Raw genomic sequence first — 17,701 nt, forward strand, 5'->3', positions numbered from 1 at the left:
TATTCCCTTTGAACCTAAAATACAGAAATCCTCTAATTTTGGTTTATCTCATCTATGGAAAATCCTTACCAAACCATGATCGTATTCGATAAGGTTTCACCCATTCCTTGGTTTGTATCCTTGCTCTCCATCATCTCTAAAGGATACTCCCCAATCACCAAAAGAGCATAGCTTAAGAAAAGTCTCATACTCCTTAGTGCTTAGTGCCAAAATAGGTCATATTTATGTTGCAATATATCAAATCTGGACCTTAGGGAGAACTTTGGATCAAAATCAGCAAAATCGAGAAAATTCACTATGCACAGTCGACCGAGCATTGCAGGTATAAAGTACTCCGGTCGACTGAACCATGTTGACTTTGACCCTTACGGTCGACTGAACCACAGTGAACGTATTTCCCACAGTCGACCGAACCTTTCGGTTTTCCCCTGGTCGACCGAAAATGGTTGCAATACTCCTTGTTGGTCTACCAACCATCTCAGTTCAATTTCTCCTCGGTCGATCGAACTGTGTCTGTACCTGGGGAAGTTCAAGTGTCGATCGACCATATCTACTTCTAGTCGACCGAGCTGCGGTATATATATACATTTTCTTCATTTGCAGCTCACTTGCATGAAATTTTTGAAAGATCTTTCACCTCTTCCTTGTATTTCCAAGCATCCAAGCCTCACATCCTTACCACCATGGCACACATTGAAGCCAATGACATTGCACACGCCGAGGATGAGTATTTTCTTTCAGAGAGGTGCAAAGTCAGATACATACGGGAGTTCCATCCCAAGGAGGCAATATTATGTAAGATCCTCGATCTTGACTTTATGAATCAATACTTTAGCAATGTAATGGACATGTTCGAATATCAGGGGTGGAAACTTTTATTTCCTACAAGCTAGGGGGTCATTACCCAACCTATGTTAGAATGTTTTACGCCAACTTGGGTAACGATGAAAACGGGTACTTCTCCTGTGTATTGAGGACAGATGTGCATTTTGATGCCCAGTATATCTCAGATGTCCTTGATATTGATCGTGGTAACTTCGAGTGCCCAGATGTGGTAAATTCCTGGATCTTCGAACAGGAATTCACAGTTGCCACATTTGCGAATCTGACCCTAGCACTACTAGCCAAAACCATCCCCCGCAGTACAAATAGTTCACACTAGAGGCTAAGGTCGTGCACCACCTGATCACATACAATGTCCTGCTCAAGGCAGGGTCTAGAGTGCACGTGTCGTTCTTGGACTGTTTTATCATGTGGTGCCTGTTTGCTTGAAAGAAATTGGATCTGCCCAGTCCGATAATCCGATGGATGATGGCCAAAACAATTGGCCACTGCATTATTATGCCATATGGGGGGATCCTGAACAAGCTGTTTAGGAATATTGAAGTCACGCGCTCAAATGTGGCCTTACTGAAGAGGAGACGACCTGCTGATATCTTCTTTGGCATGACCCTGAGACTAATGGGGTATAAGCTTGTTGGGAACATCTGGGTGCCCTCTAGGGGAGCAGAAACATAGGTAGAGGCCCCATAAGAGCCACCACAGCCTCTGCATCCATCAAACTTGGATCTTATGGCTGCCATCACCAGTTTGTCTAACTCATTTGCACAGTTTCGAGGATCAGTCCAGTCAACCTTAGGGGACTTGGCATCATCATCCACTGCACTTCATGAGGAGTTTCAGAAGTTCTCCATCTCTACTGCCAGTCACTTTATAGATTTGGAGCGGTCCATGACAGTCAGCTTCAGTGAGCTGAACGACCGCATTCAGGAGATGCAGGATGAGAGAGATAGGATGACCATGGACTTCAATTTTGATGCCGGTGACGATGGTGATGGAGGAGATGATGGAGGGGAGTTCTAGACTCCGAAGTTGTCTGCAAATCAGTTCGTGTGGCTTTGATTCATTCTATTTTATCTTATTTCATCTAGTCTGTACTAAATAAAAATAGATTTTACTTTTATTTTGTATTCTCATGATACTATGATTTACTACCCTATTTAATTATGATATTTATCAGCAGTACCTTGATTTACATGTGCTTGTGGTTAAATGATTACTCTATTGAAATGCATGAATTGTATAGAATGCCTACTGCATGGCGGATGCAGTTGATGAGTATTATCTACTGCTAGATGATAGGTTCTTGCATGCCTTACTCTTGTGATACTATTTGTTTGAGAATTGTTTTTGTACAAGTAAAATTTTTGGGAAATGTCCTATTTACAGCCGGTATGCTGCCGAATTTTCTGCAGATATTTGCCCAAATATTTGAAACATTCCTGTGAGTCCAAAATCTAAATATGTCACAGTTAATTCATTTGCATTGAAATATTAAAATTCCTTGGGGTTGATTGTGTATATATATATATATATATATATATATATATATATATATATATATATATATTTGGAGCAATTGGACAAAAATGCTCATTCTTAGGGGGAGCCACTTATATTAAAATCATTAGGCCCTGAGAAACATATATGTATTCTTAACTGTATATTTGTAGCCCTTGATACTAGGCTATCATACTCTTATCGCTATGTATCTCTCAAAAATATGGATTTATTCTGGCCATCAAGCATGATTAGGATGAAATTGCGTTTAAAATCTTTTTGAAAGGATGTGTGAAAACTAAATGAAAATTAAAACTCATCTTCACATAATCATTAGCTGCTTAAGGAATCTTGAGTGGTTTTTACAAGTCTAACTACTTATCATTGTTGGCATTTCTCATTGTTTTAGACTTTGTAAAGCAACTCATGTCTTTGTGTGCACACTTCATACTTCTATAGCATGATTACATCGATTATCATCTGTGTTGCACAATTTGTCCAATTCATATTCATATTGATATTCTACTTGCTTGATTGGACCATACTGAACTATTTGAGTAATTGTGGATAAATTGCTAGGAAATTTCAAGTCAAACAGGTTACACTTATACAGGTTTTCTTTTGGAAAGTCCGATTTACAAACGGCACTCTGCCGAAATTTTCAAAAAGTCTTTTCAAAATTATTCTTGTATAAATGTAATAATCACCCATTACCTAAGATTTTAATTCAAATGGCCCTTTTTGCTGTTGCCAAAAGGGGGAGATGGAAAAGGGCAAAAATAATGGGTGTGTTTAAACACAAATTGGATGCATATTATGAGGGGGAGCCCTCTTGGGCTTAACCCTATGTTTTTGCTTGTCATATTTGTCATCATCAAAAAGGGGGAGAATGTTAACCTTATAGGTAACACCCGGTTTTGATTATGAAAAATACTCATTGTATCTAATGGGTGTTTGAAGTTTTTGTACAGGAACCTTAAAATTGCCAAGATCGAGATGAGCACAAAGAAAAAGTGAAGTTGAAGACCCAATTTCTTTTTGTAATGCATTTCATATTTATTTGGTCTATAATAGTAAATAGGTCTTTGGTTTGTAATAAGCTCACACATATCACATGCATGATTATACGTAAGCTCAAACCAACCAAAATGCAAAATGACCTTAAGGTTTACCCTTTGGTCGATAGAAGGTCGACCAACACTAAATTCTTTCGGTGTCTCTATTTTGGCCATAAATGACCCTAGGACACTCACCTTTGCACTTGCATGTATTAGGCACTTGAATAGGGTGAATGTGTATTGAAACGGGACTAAAATGCACACTTTGTGCACTTTCGATCGACCGACCAAGGCAGTTCATTCTGCCCTAGTTGCATGAAATAGGCCTGAGTCAATAGTTGACCAAGGCCTTAGTTGACCAAACCAATGTACTTCAAAACCACCCGGTCGACCGAAACACCCTTAGGTAAACGTATTGACCATTTGGTAGACTAAGCAAAAATTGTACTCCAACTACTTGGTCGATCGAGGGTCCTTGGAAAAAATTTCAATGGTCTGGTCGACCGAACCTGCCAGTTCAAAATAGTCCGGTCGACCGAACCTCGGAGAAATAGAAAATCGCCCACTTTTGGTCGACCGACCATTCAGTTCAAAAATGCCTTAGTCAACCTAACCATATGACATCTGGTTAACCGAAATTGTTCTGGTCGACCGGACATCTCGGGTTTTTACCACGGTTAAACATCTTTTAAACAGAGTTAAAATATTTGAAATGTCATTAAACTTTTCTAATAATACCCAATAGGTCCCCAACAGTCATATCTCTTTCCATGTCTATATATATGAGATCATTTGTGCAAATTAAAAATGATTTAGCTACTTTGATTAGGAGAAATTCTCTGAAATTTTCAAATCTTATAATACTCATATCTAAGCCCCAACCACTCATACTTACCTTCTCTTATTGCTCAAACTCTCTGTAAGTTGATTGAGTGCTTGATTAGAAAGGTTTGCTCTCCCATTTTAATTTGATTGATTTGATTTTTACGAGAGCTAAACCTAAGTGTTCTTAGCGGACTTTGTTAATAAGTCTCTCCTAAGAAAACTTATATAAAACTTCTGAGTATTGCATAGTCATTGAAATATCTTGAGGAGTTTGTATTTGTTTTTGGATTGCAAAAACTTTTCAAACATTTTCAAATATCTATGGTACTTTTATCTTGAAAAATATTTGAAGAGATATTTTTTTGTGTGATAGTAATCTTTGTTGCAATATTCACTCACTCATATATTATTTGCTGAATACAAAGATTACACATCTTTTGCAAACCAAGTATATACATCATTTGATACTTACATGCTTGAGACATCCTGCTGATTGAAATACTTGAGACTCGACATCTTTGTGTGAACTTATTTTTTGAATATCTTGTGATACAAAGATTGCTTGATTGATACTCTCATGCACTTATTACACTGATAGAAAACATATATATCTGAGAGTTGAGATACTGGACCACATTGAGCTTACATATTGAATCATATTGTGGTGTATGTAATTGCGCGTATTTGGGTACATATCTGCTTTACACGAAAGCACAATCACTGTACCAATTGATTGTAATACATATCTGTTGTATTTCCAGGCACAGACCTGAAGAGGGAGACTAGCCCTAGAATAGTTCCGGATTGGCTTAGACCTGGTTAGGAAAGCTAAGTGCGCCATCCTGTTAAGGCGTGTAGGTTGAGGTCAGCCCCTCTAATTGACCTGGTTAAGGTTGAGGTCAGCCCTATGCTAATTGACCTGGTTGTAATCGGTGCCGCTTCATCCTTAAGTGAGCTATTAGTGGAATCCTCGAGCTTGCGAGCTAGAGGCGGGGAGGTAGGCACAGTTGGCCGAACCCCGATAACATATCATGTGCCTTGTTTATATTTCTGCACTTTATATTTACCGCACATGTATGTTATGGTGTGAATGATGCGTTTGATTTAATTTTCACATCATATTTATCTACGCATTTGGAAATTGCACAAACAAACCCTAGGTTGTGTATATATTGCCATTGGATAGATTAACCTAGGAGAAAAGTTTAAATTTCCAATTCACCCCCCCTCCCCCCCTCCTCTCTTGGGAATACACCAATTCTAACAAAATGTCTAGGAGGTTAGGAATTTTCTAGGTTTGGCAAGCTACAACCAACACTTTGTAAATGGTTTTTCAAGACTGTTAGGTCCCCTGACACTGTTCATGAGAAAGACTGCGAGGTGTGAATGGTTTGATAAATGTGAGCAAAGCTTTCAGGAATTGAAATAGTGGCTGGTTACTACCCAGTGTTCGATATTCCATTGGGAGAGGATGGATTTGTTATTTACAGTGATGCGTCTCAGAAGGCGCTCAGGTGTGTGTTAATGCAGCACGGGAGAGTTATTGCTTATGCATCCAGGCAACTTAAAGAATATAAGAAGAACTATCCTGTGCATAATTTAGATCTAGCTATGCTCTTAAGATCTCGAGACAGTATCTTTATGGTGGGAAATGCAAGATTTTCACGGATCGTAAAAGCTTAAAGTATTTCTTCACCCATAAAGATTTGAATATGCAACAAAGAAGATGGTTGGATATTTTCAAGGATTATGATTGTACTATCAGCTACCACCTAGGAAAAGTAAATGTGGTGGCTGATGCACTAAATAGGAAAACAGCGAGAGCAACGATATTAGCAGTTGAGATTCAGCGCCTTATTTAGATGGATCTGGAGAGACTTGGAGAAGAGATAGTAGAGGGTGGTCACCAAGCATTCATTGCCAACCTTGTGTTACAGCCTGCATTGTAAGAAAGGATTAAAGCTGCCCAGAGAACTGATCTAGAACTAGCAGAATTGATGGAGAAAATGCAAGATGGACAGGAGGAAGAGTTTAGTATCTCAGATAACGGAGCCCTGCAGTTTCGTACCAGATTATGTGTTCCTTCAGATGCTCAGATCAAGAGAGTTATCTTGGAGGAGGCTCACAGATCTCTATACACTGTGCATTTAGGTAGTACTAAAATGTATTGGGATGTACAGGAATCGTTCTAGTGGAGCGGCATGAATAAGGAAACTTTTGAATTTGTAAAATAGTGCTTGACGTGCAAGCAGATAAAGGCTGAGCACTAGAGACCCGCGGGGCAGTTGCAGCCACTCTACATCCCTGAGTGGAAATGGGATCATATCTCTATGGATTTTGTAACAGGGCTACCGTCGGCACGACAGGGACCAAACGTTAGATGGGTGGTTGTAGATTGGCTAACAAAGACCGCTCACTTCATCCCTATCAAAGTCAACTATTCTACGAACAAACTGGCAGAATTATACGTTTAGGAGATAGTGCGCTCACATGGTGTGCCAATATCTATAGTCTTAGACCGAGACCCCCGATTTAATTCACGATTTTCAATTCGTTTTTAGGAGGCTATGGGGTCACGGTTAGCATTCACCATAACTTTTCATCCTCAGACAGATGGGTAGACAAAAAGGACAATACAAATACTTGAGGATATGCTACGTGCATGTGTGCTGGATTTCGGGGGTAGTTGGACCCAGTATCTACTGCTGGTTGAATTTGCATACAATAATAGCGATCAGACCAGCATTAGGATGACACCGTACAAGGCTTTATATGATAGGAGGTGTCATTCTCCATTATATCGACGATAGTTTACTATAGTTTTCTTGAAATCGTCATCCTAAGAAAATCATAGAAACTACCTCGAAATTCCTGCCTCCAAACGACGAGACAAAACCCTAAATTCTTATCTTAATCCCTCGCATTAAATTTTCCAAAATCCTAATCTACTCAAATGCATCATCTTATTAAAATACATGTCCTCACACCTCTTTATAAAGTATCTCAGATTGTGCCCAATAAGTGCTGGAAACAATTTTTTTTTTTTGAATTTCCAAATACACCCTGGATATGAATAAAAAATTATGGGCGTCCGATACGTTTTGGAATTCAACAAGGGGGTTTGAAGCATTGGTGCTTCTTAGATTTCCACTCGTCGTGATCAATTTGCGCGAAGAACCCATTCATTTGATGAATTTGTGCCCTCAAGCCAACTAAAACAACCTAGTATTATTCAATCTCTAGCAAAACAACCACACACAGTGCAAAATTTTTTGCCTAAAATCACTATAAAAAATCAAGGTATTAGTGACGGATTTGATCCTTCAATAGTATTAGTGACGAATTTATGAGTATTAGTGGCGGTTTTAAAATAGTTGTTATATCTACCGTTGCTACTAACTTTTAGTGACGAATTCAAAATTTCATCACTAATAATGGAGTATTAGTGATGGATTATAATCGTCACTAAAATCCTAATACCGTCACTATAAATTCTAGATCAGTTCAGCTCAAATTTGTCATTAATAGTAAGGTCGTCACTAATAGTAAGGTATTTGTGTCGAATTACAAATTCGTCACTAATAGTAGGGTATTCAAAGGATATAAATTCATCACTAATAGTAGGATATTAGTGACAAATTACAAATTCGTCACTAATAGTAGGGTATTAGTGACGAATTTGAATCCTTCGCTAATACCTTACTATTAGTGACGAATTTGAATCTTTCACTAATAATTAGAAAAATTAAAAAACCTTTAATATTAATTTTTTTTTTTAATGAGCAACCACAATAAAAATCTGTAATTACATTTTCGCATACATAACCTGAAGCCATAATTACTACAAAATTCGTAAATCATTCAAAATTTCGAATCCAAATAAAAATTCAATTAAAATAAAGAAATAACATATGTTTAGATAACGAAAAAAATTTTCAAAATATTCAAAATTCAAATTCAAATACTAGTACAAATTCAAATTAAAATATAAAAATTCCATTTGTTCAAATAACAACAAAAATTATAAAGAAATAATCAAAAGTTGCATCCGATGACTGTAGTGCATGCATGCATGGCATTGTGCTGATATTATGACAGCCACGAACCCTACAAATTAAGATTCATTAAAAAAAAAATTAATATACAAATGGAGAGCTGACGCTCAGTATAATCAGGAAAAATAATTATGTGATATAACAAATTCGCAAAGATTTCATAATCATGCATATTACACAATTTGTACAGTGGTAATATCAATAATAAAAAAAATAATGTCAGTATTTAAAGCTAAACACTGACTTCACATATTTCCTTTGAGTTGCATGCTTGAAAGGTGGCCTATAAAGTCGAAGGGATGAAAGGGTCTCTGAATAACCATGAGAAGATACACACACAACTATACTTGCAACTACTTATATATATTATATGTGTAATCACCTTTTAATTTTTTGAAAGATAAAACCGGGTGAATTCATTAATAAACAACTACCAATAATTATTATCTTAAGATTGAGACACCTTTAGTTATGGAGGTTGTTTTATTTTTTTATTTTTATTTTTATTTTTTGTGATAGTGTTTGAAGTCTTATAGGCATATTTAGTTATGAAAATTATTTTATAATTTTTTTCTATGATAGTGTTTAAGACCTTTCAAATAGTTGATTAATTTTTTAGGACATGAGGTTAGTCTGTCCTTCTACCCTAATCTCCAATTCAATAAATTTATGTCTAATATTAGAGTCCTCTGTTGCCGTTTTGATGAGCTTAGGTGCTTATGAGTAGGTAACATGGATCCTTATGTCATCATCCTTTGTTATACTCAGGAGTAGAAAAGCAACATTGCATCAGGTGGGTCTTCAATTAGTTTGAATTTATGCCTAAGAAATTATAGAAGGAAAGTGAATAATTTTTGTTGATAGCTGGATTAGTGTACTTACAATGGGCATTTAAGCTATGTGCTTAATGGTAAAAGTGATCATTGTAATGTATATTATACAAGTTTGGTCACTATTATGTACAAATGGCTGATACAGGGCAAGGGTCTCAGCCAGAATGGAATGTGAATTTTGTATTCACCATAACTGGTGAGGTCTCCGAACTTAGGATGAAGATCATGGACAACGATAGTGCTACTTAAGATGATTTTGTGGTAGAAATAACATGAGTTGCAATTTATTATCAGTTGTTTTTCATTTTTTTTTTTCTTTTTCATTTTATTATTTACTCAAAGTACTGACTTGGTTGCATCCTACCTTTTTATGCATTATACTTGCTGCTTGACTTTTCACTTGTAAATATGGGATTCAAAGATTGTGAACCATGGGTGTTTGCACATTGCCCCTTGATTATTATTATTTTCTTTTAGATTATTATTATTATAAAGTGTCACTATTTTTTTTTTTTTTTTTTGTGATAGTGTTTAAAGTCTTTTAGGCATGTTTAGTCATGAATGTAGGGCCGACTCTGCCTTTAGGCAGTTGAGGCCTCCGCCTAGGGCCCCTAAATTTTTTGGGCCCCCAAATTTTTTCTTAATATAATAATATAGTTTTTGGGTCCCAAAATTTTTTTAATTAAATAATATTAACATTATTTATTATGCTCTATTCCCATAATTAGTGATTTTGCATCTCAAAAAGTAAGAAAAATTAATTTTAAATAAAAATAAAAAATAAACAAAATATTAAGGGTCTTTGATTAAATCATTCGCATAGGGCCCCATATTGTGAAGAGCTGGTCCTACATGAATGCTTCTTTAAATGAACTAAGCCTACATTGTCTCATTTCTTATGATTCCTAACTTTCACTCATCATTTCAAAAATATTTTAACATTTATTTTATTATAATTATTGTTGTACATGATTTTTTTTTTTTGAAAAAATTTTAACGAAATTTCGGCAGCATGCCGTCTGTAAATTGGACATTTTCCCATAAAACTTGTACCTGATAGGTTCAAATAAGTCATTTATAATTCAGTTTAAGGCACACGAAAACCTATATCCACTACCAGCATGTAATACACATTAACTGCATTCGCCATGTAGGAGACATTCTAAACTAGAATGCAATCAAGTAGCAATCAATAAATTACAATATATAATCTATCCATTAAAGAATATAAATAGCAGGGAACAGTGGATAGTATTGAGTTCAGTGTAGTATTGTTATTCATCTAGGCATATGGATATGAATGTTATGAGATGATGAGAGTATTTAATTTAAAGAATTATAAAGATGATGCTCCCTCTGAGTTACGTATATATTCAACTTATGTCTTTTTCTAATTTTCAAATCCTTAGCCAAGTGTTTTTAAGATTTACTGGTTTTCTGTGATTGGAAGAATTCCGCAAGTGCCTCATTCTTCATGACAGCATCCCAAACATTTCGGTCACTGGCAATTGAAGCTACAACAGTCTGTGCACGCAACAAAGTAGACTAATATAATTTCATAAGAGTATGCATCTCATCAAACAAAAAGTTCAATTATCAGTTCACCGCATTTACTTCAACTACAATTGTCACCAAAAACATGAATCTGGGAATAAGACACTGAAGCAAATAGGCTCTAATGATGAGCCTCAGTAAAATATAGGAAATTAATTTACTTTTTTTACTCCCTCACCAGTTCCTCAAGTAAAGGAGGTAAGATTGCATAAAATATGCCCTCCCCCTCCCTAGACCCCGAATGGCCTGAGACCCTTGTGCACTGGGTGTTATAGTTTCTTTTTGTTTAATTATATTTTTCAATCAACATGCAAGTAGCTCTAAATATCAAGAATTGGTAATTCAAAATTTAAAGCATGTACTGTCAAACATAATAAGAATTTCTTTAGCAGTTCCCTCAGATACTTCATCAGCGTCCTAACAGTACTTTTAACAACTTAGCTAAATTCCTTGTCAAACACAAGATGGTAAGGGGCTTAGGAAACCCAGAACACACTAGATAAAATCTTATCCACAAGACCTATTCTAAAATAAATGCTATCAAGTGCAACACTTGCATTTTTAATGAAATGACTCTTCGTTTAACTTTCACTCATCCTTTCAAAAATATTTGAACTTTCATTTTATCATAATTATCTTTGTACATGATCTTTTTTTTTTTTTGGGAAAATTTTGACGAAATTTCGGCAATATACCGTCTGTAAATTGAACATTTTCCCATAAAATCTGTACCTGATAGGTTCAAATAAGCCATTTATAATTCAGTTCAAGGCACACGAGAACCTATATCTACTATTAGCATACAATACACATCAACTGCATCCGCTATGCAGGAGGCATTCTAGACTAGCATGCAATCAGGTAGCAATCAACAAATCACAATATATAATCTATCCATTAAATTAAGAATATAAATAGCAGAAAACAGTGGATAGTATTGAGTTCAGTGTAGTATTGTTATTCATCTAGGCATATGGACATGAATGTTATGAGATGATGAGAGCATTTAATTTAAAGAATTATTAAGATGATGCTCCCTCTGAGTTACATATATATTCAACTTATGCCTTTTTCTAATTTTCAAATACTTAGCCAAGTGTTTTTAAGATTTTCAATGATTTAGGCTCGCAATGACCGCCCTTATCCCTAACATTCGGTTTGGTTTACGGAATGAATTGAAGTAGGGAAGGAATTGGGGTAGGAATCGAATTGCTTTTGGAGTACAATTACTGCATTTGGTTAGTGACATGGAATGATTGTAGGAACCTTAATTTCGATTTCTTTCCAACATTTAATATTCTTCAATGACTTCAATGATGTGATGAAAAATAAGTCATTTGTTTGCATTTGTTTCATGCTAAAATTGCAAGAAATAAAAATGATTAAGGTACAAATAGAATCACACAAACTACTACCACAGTAAACATGGTTAGAGAATATAAGGGGCCATTTTGTCTTACTATTAAAAATTATGAGACGAAAAAATAAAAAATAGAAACAAAAACTAAAAATCAAAAGCCGGCAAACCTATTTGTTTAATATTCCTACACAACTAAAACATATTAAAATCTTGATTAAAGAAATGTTCATTGGGACCTTTTTTAGCTCCGTTTTTACACCCATCACAACGCACTTCATTTCCCCCTGAACACTTCAAGTTAGCTAACTCCCTTGGGATCCTTTTTAGCTCTGTTTTTACACCCATCACAATGCACTTCATTTCCCCCAGGATCACAAAACTTAAAATCCAATTTATCCATGAGATCTTGAACTTCTAAATCCTTTCTTGAAATCTCATCCACTAGTGTTGGTAAAATATTGTTCTTGTGTTGCATCTCATTAATCAAATCATCATTTTCAGGTATAGAGACCCCATCTAATCCTTCTAAAGGGGATGGAAAGCTTCTTCTTGAAATTGAAATAAATGGATGGTTAAAAAGTATAATGGCACTTGTATATTTAAGAGGTGATGTAGAGTATCTCAAAATCTAGGAGTTATAATTTTTAACTTTTATCTCTTTAGCTTCCTTATATAATGATACTTTTTACATAATCAAATTTAGCAAATTTTGATTCTAAGATGTCTGCATTGTTGAGTTAATCCAAATACAGGCTTTGCCTTCATCATACAATTATTAAGTTTAAGATTTTAAGTAGAGTAAGTTCTGATGTAACCAAGAATGTCATTTGCTGTAATTGTCCACAAAATTCCTAAAATTTATGATGTTAGTAAATTTACTCCCCACCCACAGGCCTCTTTGAGGTCAAATATTTAAGTGTTTACATGGACATAACATTTCAAGAAAACATAAATACAAAAATGTGTACTAAGTTTTATCTAGAATAACTTTCATAAATATAAATACCAATATGCGTACTAGGATTTATCTACAACTTTCATTAGAAAAAAAAATGTATGATAATCCTCAGATAATTGATCATGAATTTCGTTACTATACTTGTACTCTATACCCTTTTTATATGCGAGATTCACCACGTGTCAGGTTTTAGATTTTTTCTTCTGCATCTGGCAATCATACTGCCCTTCATGCTACTCTAATTAACTAGATCAAAATCCAATTGAAATTCTAATCAATCACAGTCGAACAAAGTCTTCAGCCAGTTTTGGATTCTATTCTACGACATGATGAATGGCGACATTTCAAATCTACCAAACTGGGCATCATTTTATGCATAAAGTACAATCCGTGGAAGATTATAGCCATGTTCTTCTTCTCAACTTGGTGGACTATGCGTAATCACAATATGAGGGAATAAGGAAACCATTCAATTGCAAATAGTTTATGAACTTTGTACCAATAGGTAATTAATCAAAATGAGAAGCCCACATTTTTCCAAATGACAAGTGATTTATGTTTTTGCCCTAAGAGAGGGGATGAATTCCCCAAACGGGGTTCAAAAATGCCACACTTTTCCAAATGACAAGTGATTTATGTTTTAAAATTCTAATTACAACTTTCTAGGTCCATTCCAGCAAGACAAAAATATCATAGCAGCATAAAGAAAATAATTATCGAACCAGAATGGGGCATTCCGATTCTTCCAAAAATCAAGTCCATTTCCATTTACCCATTTCATTTTCCCAAATTCTAGAATGAAGAATCCAATCTTTAGCATTGTTCAAACAAATTTCTTTGAATTTAGGGCACTATAATTCAAATTCAAAGCAAACATCATCCGTAGAAAGTAAACAAGTAGAACTAACAGGTACTTGCAAGAACACGAATTGAATCCGTAGGAAAATGAAAATGTTTAATCAACAACTCCTTTATGTTTCTGACATCATGAATAGGTCCCTGGAGCTTATACTTCGCTTTGTGCTCGTAACTCATGCCGCAAAGAAGCGCTCGCTTCCTTCCCCCCCCTACCCCCCTGCCACAAAAATGGAAGAACAAATAGAAAGAAATTCTGGCTTACAAGCATTTCCTAAGCGGTACTACCCTAATTTGTCGATTTGAGTTTAGGCAATATCCTAAGGTTTGGGTTCGGGGACCACGATGACCATACCTTGGAGGTCACAGTTGAGGACGACCTGACAACTGAGCCTGGAATGCTTGTTGAGAACCCTAGACCTGGAATTCCTCTTGAGCACGTACTGCTTGTCATAGGAGGGAGCTTTTCGAGCCACTCCTGGGCAATGCTGACCTCGCACTCGGTGGAGCAGGCGCCAATGTTCTCCAGGCGGTGTGAAGCAAGGTCAATGAGGTCGTGGTTGGACAGAGCTCGCAGAAGGGTGTGCCCTACCAGCCCTAACACCTCCCGCTTTTGCCCATCGAGGTCAATCGCAAATAGCTTCACGATGCGATCGGCGACCTTCTTGGAGCTAGAGGTGGAGGATGGCGATGAAGAGGAAGAGGAATTGGTGAGTATGGACATGAGTAGAGATCTAGGGGAGGAGATTGGTGGAATTGGGAGGTCGGCCTTCAACGCCATTTTTACTATGGGTTAAGGGAGGGAACGAAGGAGAGGGTAGCTCTTATTAAAATTAAAAAATTTTAATTGTTTTTAAAAGGGGAATTATTAGTGACAGCTCCCAAATCTGTCACTAATAAAAAGCAATAGTAACAAATTTTTGAATTCGTCATTAATAGTTTCAGATAATTTTTTTTCTTTTTTTTTAAAAAGAGAAGTATTAGCAACGGTTCCCAAATCCGTCACTAATAAGAGGTCAATAGTGATCAATTTCTAAATTCATCACTTGTAACGACCTGCTCCTTTTTCACATATATTTTTTTTTTATATAAATAAATTATCATCACATCATACATCCCAGCTCAGCAGGTCACAATCCACCTGGGCCCGTGTGCACCAGGGATATAACAAAACATACAGCAGAAGTCTACGCAGCAGAAAGTATAAAGTCATATACATCTCATCATAAAGTGCATAACACATACCAGAGTCACTACAATTACTATCTCACAGTATATACATCTCAAAAATGAAATCTAGGGACAATCCCCACAAAACCTAACTGTCCCTACCAAAAACTTACCCTTCCAAAGAGGGCAAACAACTGATCTAGATCAGCGGGGATTTTCCCGCTCTCCTATCAGGGGCTCCTGAAAAATATATAAGATTTAGGGGTGAGACACCTCTCAGTAAGGGAAATAAACTAATACCAGTGTGTGGCAACATGAGTATTATGTGTTCTACATATACCATACATAACATATTCAATACTGTTTATCAAATCTGGGAAAACATACATGTCTCATCTCATACACTAATAATAATATAAAACAATCCTGGTAGGTTAGCTGGCTGTTGTCATGTATTACCCCCACATGACTGGGTTGTGTGGCCCGAAGGCGGGACCTGACAATGGTTGGCCGACCACTGCCAAGTCAAACAGTAGTCTGTACGTCCGATGGGTCTACCCAAACTAGTCCGTACACCAGGGGCGATAACAGCATACTTCTTGAAAATAACCACATCGACCATCCAATCTCACACCACTCCGTACAGCGGCGTTAACACAGATATCATGATCACGAGAACCATGGACACATAGCAACGGTACCGTGCAAGTGCTAGCCTAGACCAAGCCAACCAGGTTCTGATATCATATACATATACTAAAACCGTGATACATAAATATCTCATATCATTTATTTTCACATCAATCATATCATTTCACATATATACGTGTATCATGAAAATCATCGGCCCGTACACCGGTATTACACATTTTAACATAGCACGGCCCGTACGCCGGCAAATCACATAGCACAGCCCGTACGCTGGCAAACCACATAGCACGGCCCGTACGCCGGCAAATCACATAGCACAGCCCGTACGCTGGCAAATCACATAGCACGGCCCATACGCCAACAAATCTCATCCACATAGCACGGCCCATACGCCGGCAAATCACATATACATATAAAAATATCTCGGCCCGTACGCCGGTTTTCCATCATAGAAATCCATATCGTCCCCATTCCAAAAAAAAAAAACAGTATTTCACAACATTTTTATACTCATGCCACACTAAACAAATTTTCTACTTATTCAACATATCATCATTTAAACAGTATTTTCCAAATATAAATCATATATATAAATATATTTATTTTTCTTGAAACCAGATGCTATATATATATACATACATTTTCTCAAAACAAAACTAGCTTAGTTTATCCCCTTACCTGATTCCTGAAAAGCTCCTAAGAAAATCTTTCCCGTACCCACAAGGTTCTCAACTCAATACCCTGAAAATGAAAACTCGCAGAATTAAAGTTTAGTATTTTCATACGTACAATATTTTCTATAACTACCACTAAGTCAAATTCGACTTAAAAAATCTTACCTCAACTTAGGGATGATTCCCAACGTTCCCAATCAATACCTTGGAACTGAAAATTTCCAGTATTAAAGTTCAGTATTTTTACGCGTATATTACTTTCTTCAACTGTCAAAAATCCAAATATTGAATATAAAGCCTTACCTTGGATTTGGGATGAAATCCAACTTTGTTTTTCCTGACGATCCGTTCCGGCAGACTTGTAGAGAACTTCGCCAGGAGCGTCGTAGTAGTTTCGGTTTGTCGATCCGGCGTAAAACTAGCCCGGAATCGAAAAGAGAGAGTCGTAGGAGAGAGAGAGAGAGAGAGAGAGAGAGAGAGAGAGAGAGAGAGAGAGAGAGAGAGAGCACTTCCACAAATATCCAATTTAGCTTCTTGAAGAAGCTTTCCACTTTATATATATATATATATACACCTTTAACCTTTATGTTAAATACATATCCTAATAACTTACTTATATATATATATATATATATATATATATATATATATATATATAGACACACACACACACACACACACACATATATATATATATATTTTCCTTATCATACTATTCATTTTACTATTTAATTTAATTAATTAATTTTATTTTATTATTTTATTATTATTATATATACATATATATTTTTTTAAATTAAATTTTATTATTATTTTTTTTTTCCAGATACTACATCACTAATAGTTTCAGATAATTTTTTTTTCTTTTTTTAAAAAAGGAAAGTATTAGCGACGGTTCCCAAATCCGTCACTAATAAGGGGTCAATAGTGACGAATTTCTAAATTCGTCACTAATACTCTGAACTAAAATTTTTTAATTTTTTTAAAAAAGGAATTATTAATGACGGTTCCCAAATCCGTCACTAATAATGGGGCAATAGTGACGAATTTTTATATTCGTCACTAATACTCTGAACAAAAAATGTTTCATTTTTTTAAAAGGGAATTATTAGTGACAATTCCAAAATACGTCACCAATAAGGGGTCAATAGTGACGAATTTCTACTTTGAACTAAAAATTTTAAATTTTTTTTAAAAGGGAAATTATTAGCGACGATTTCCAAATCCGTCTCTAATAATGGGTCAATAGTGACGAATTTCGATATTCGTTACTAATACTCTGAACTAAAAATGTTTATTTTTAAAAAAAAAAGGGAATTATTAGTGACGGTTCCGAAATCCGTCACTAATTGGGACAATATTGACCAA

The 17,701-nt window shown here is 35.8% G+C and overlaps 1 long non-coding RNA gene across 1 annotated transcript; it reads right to left on the bottom strand.

Moving 5' to 3' along the window:
- Nucleotides 1–15,038: 15,038 nt before the first annotated feature.
- LOC131145966 (uncharacterized) lies at nt 15,039–16,819 on the bottom strand. The gene is made up of 4 exons (XR_009134198.1): nt 16,637–16,819; nt 16,499–16,544; nt 16,338–16,400; nt 15,039–15,248 (listed from the first exon to the last, which is right to left on the bottom strand). It is a non-coding gene; the product is annotated as an uncharacterized LOC131145966 (long non-coding RNA).
- Nucleotides 16,820–17,701: the final 882 nt, after the last annotated feature.

This window comes from Malania oleifera, chromosome 13 (assembly GCF_029873635.1).
Source record: "Malania oleifera isolate guangnan ecotype guangnan chromosome 13, ASM2987363v1, whole genome shotgun sequence".
NCBI classification, from domain to species: domain Eukaryota; kingdom Viridiplantae; phylum Streptophyta; class Magnoliopsida; order Santalales; family Ximeniaceae; genus Malania; species Malania oleifera.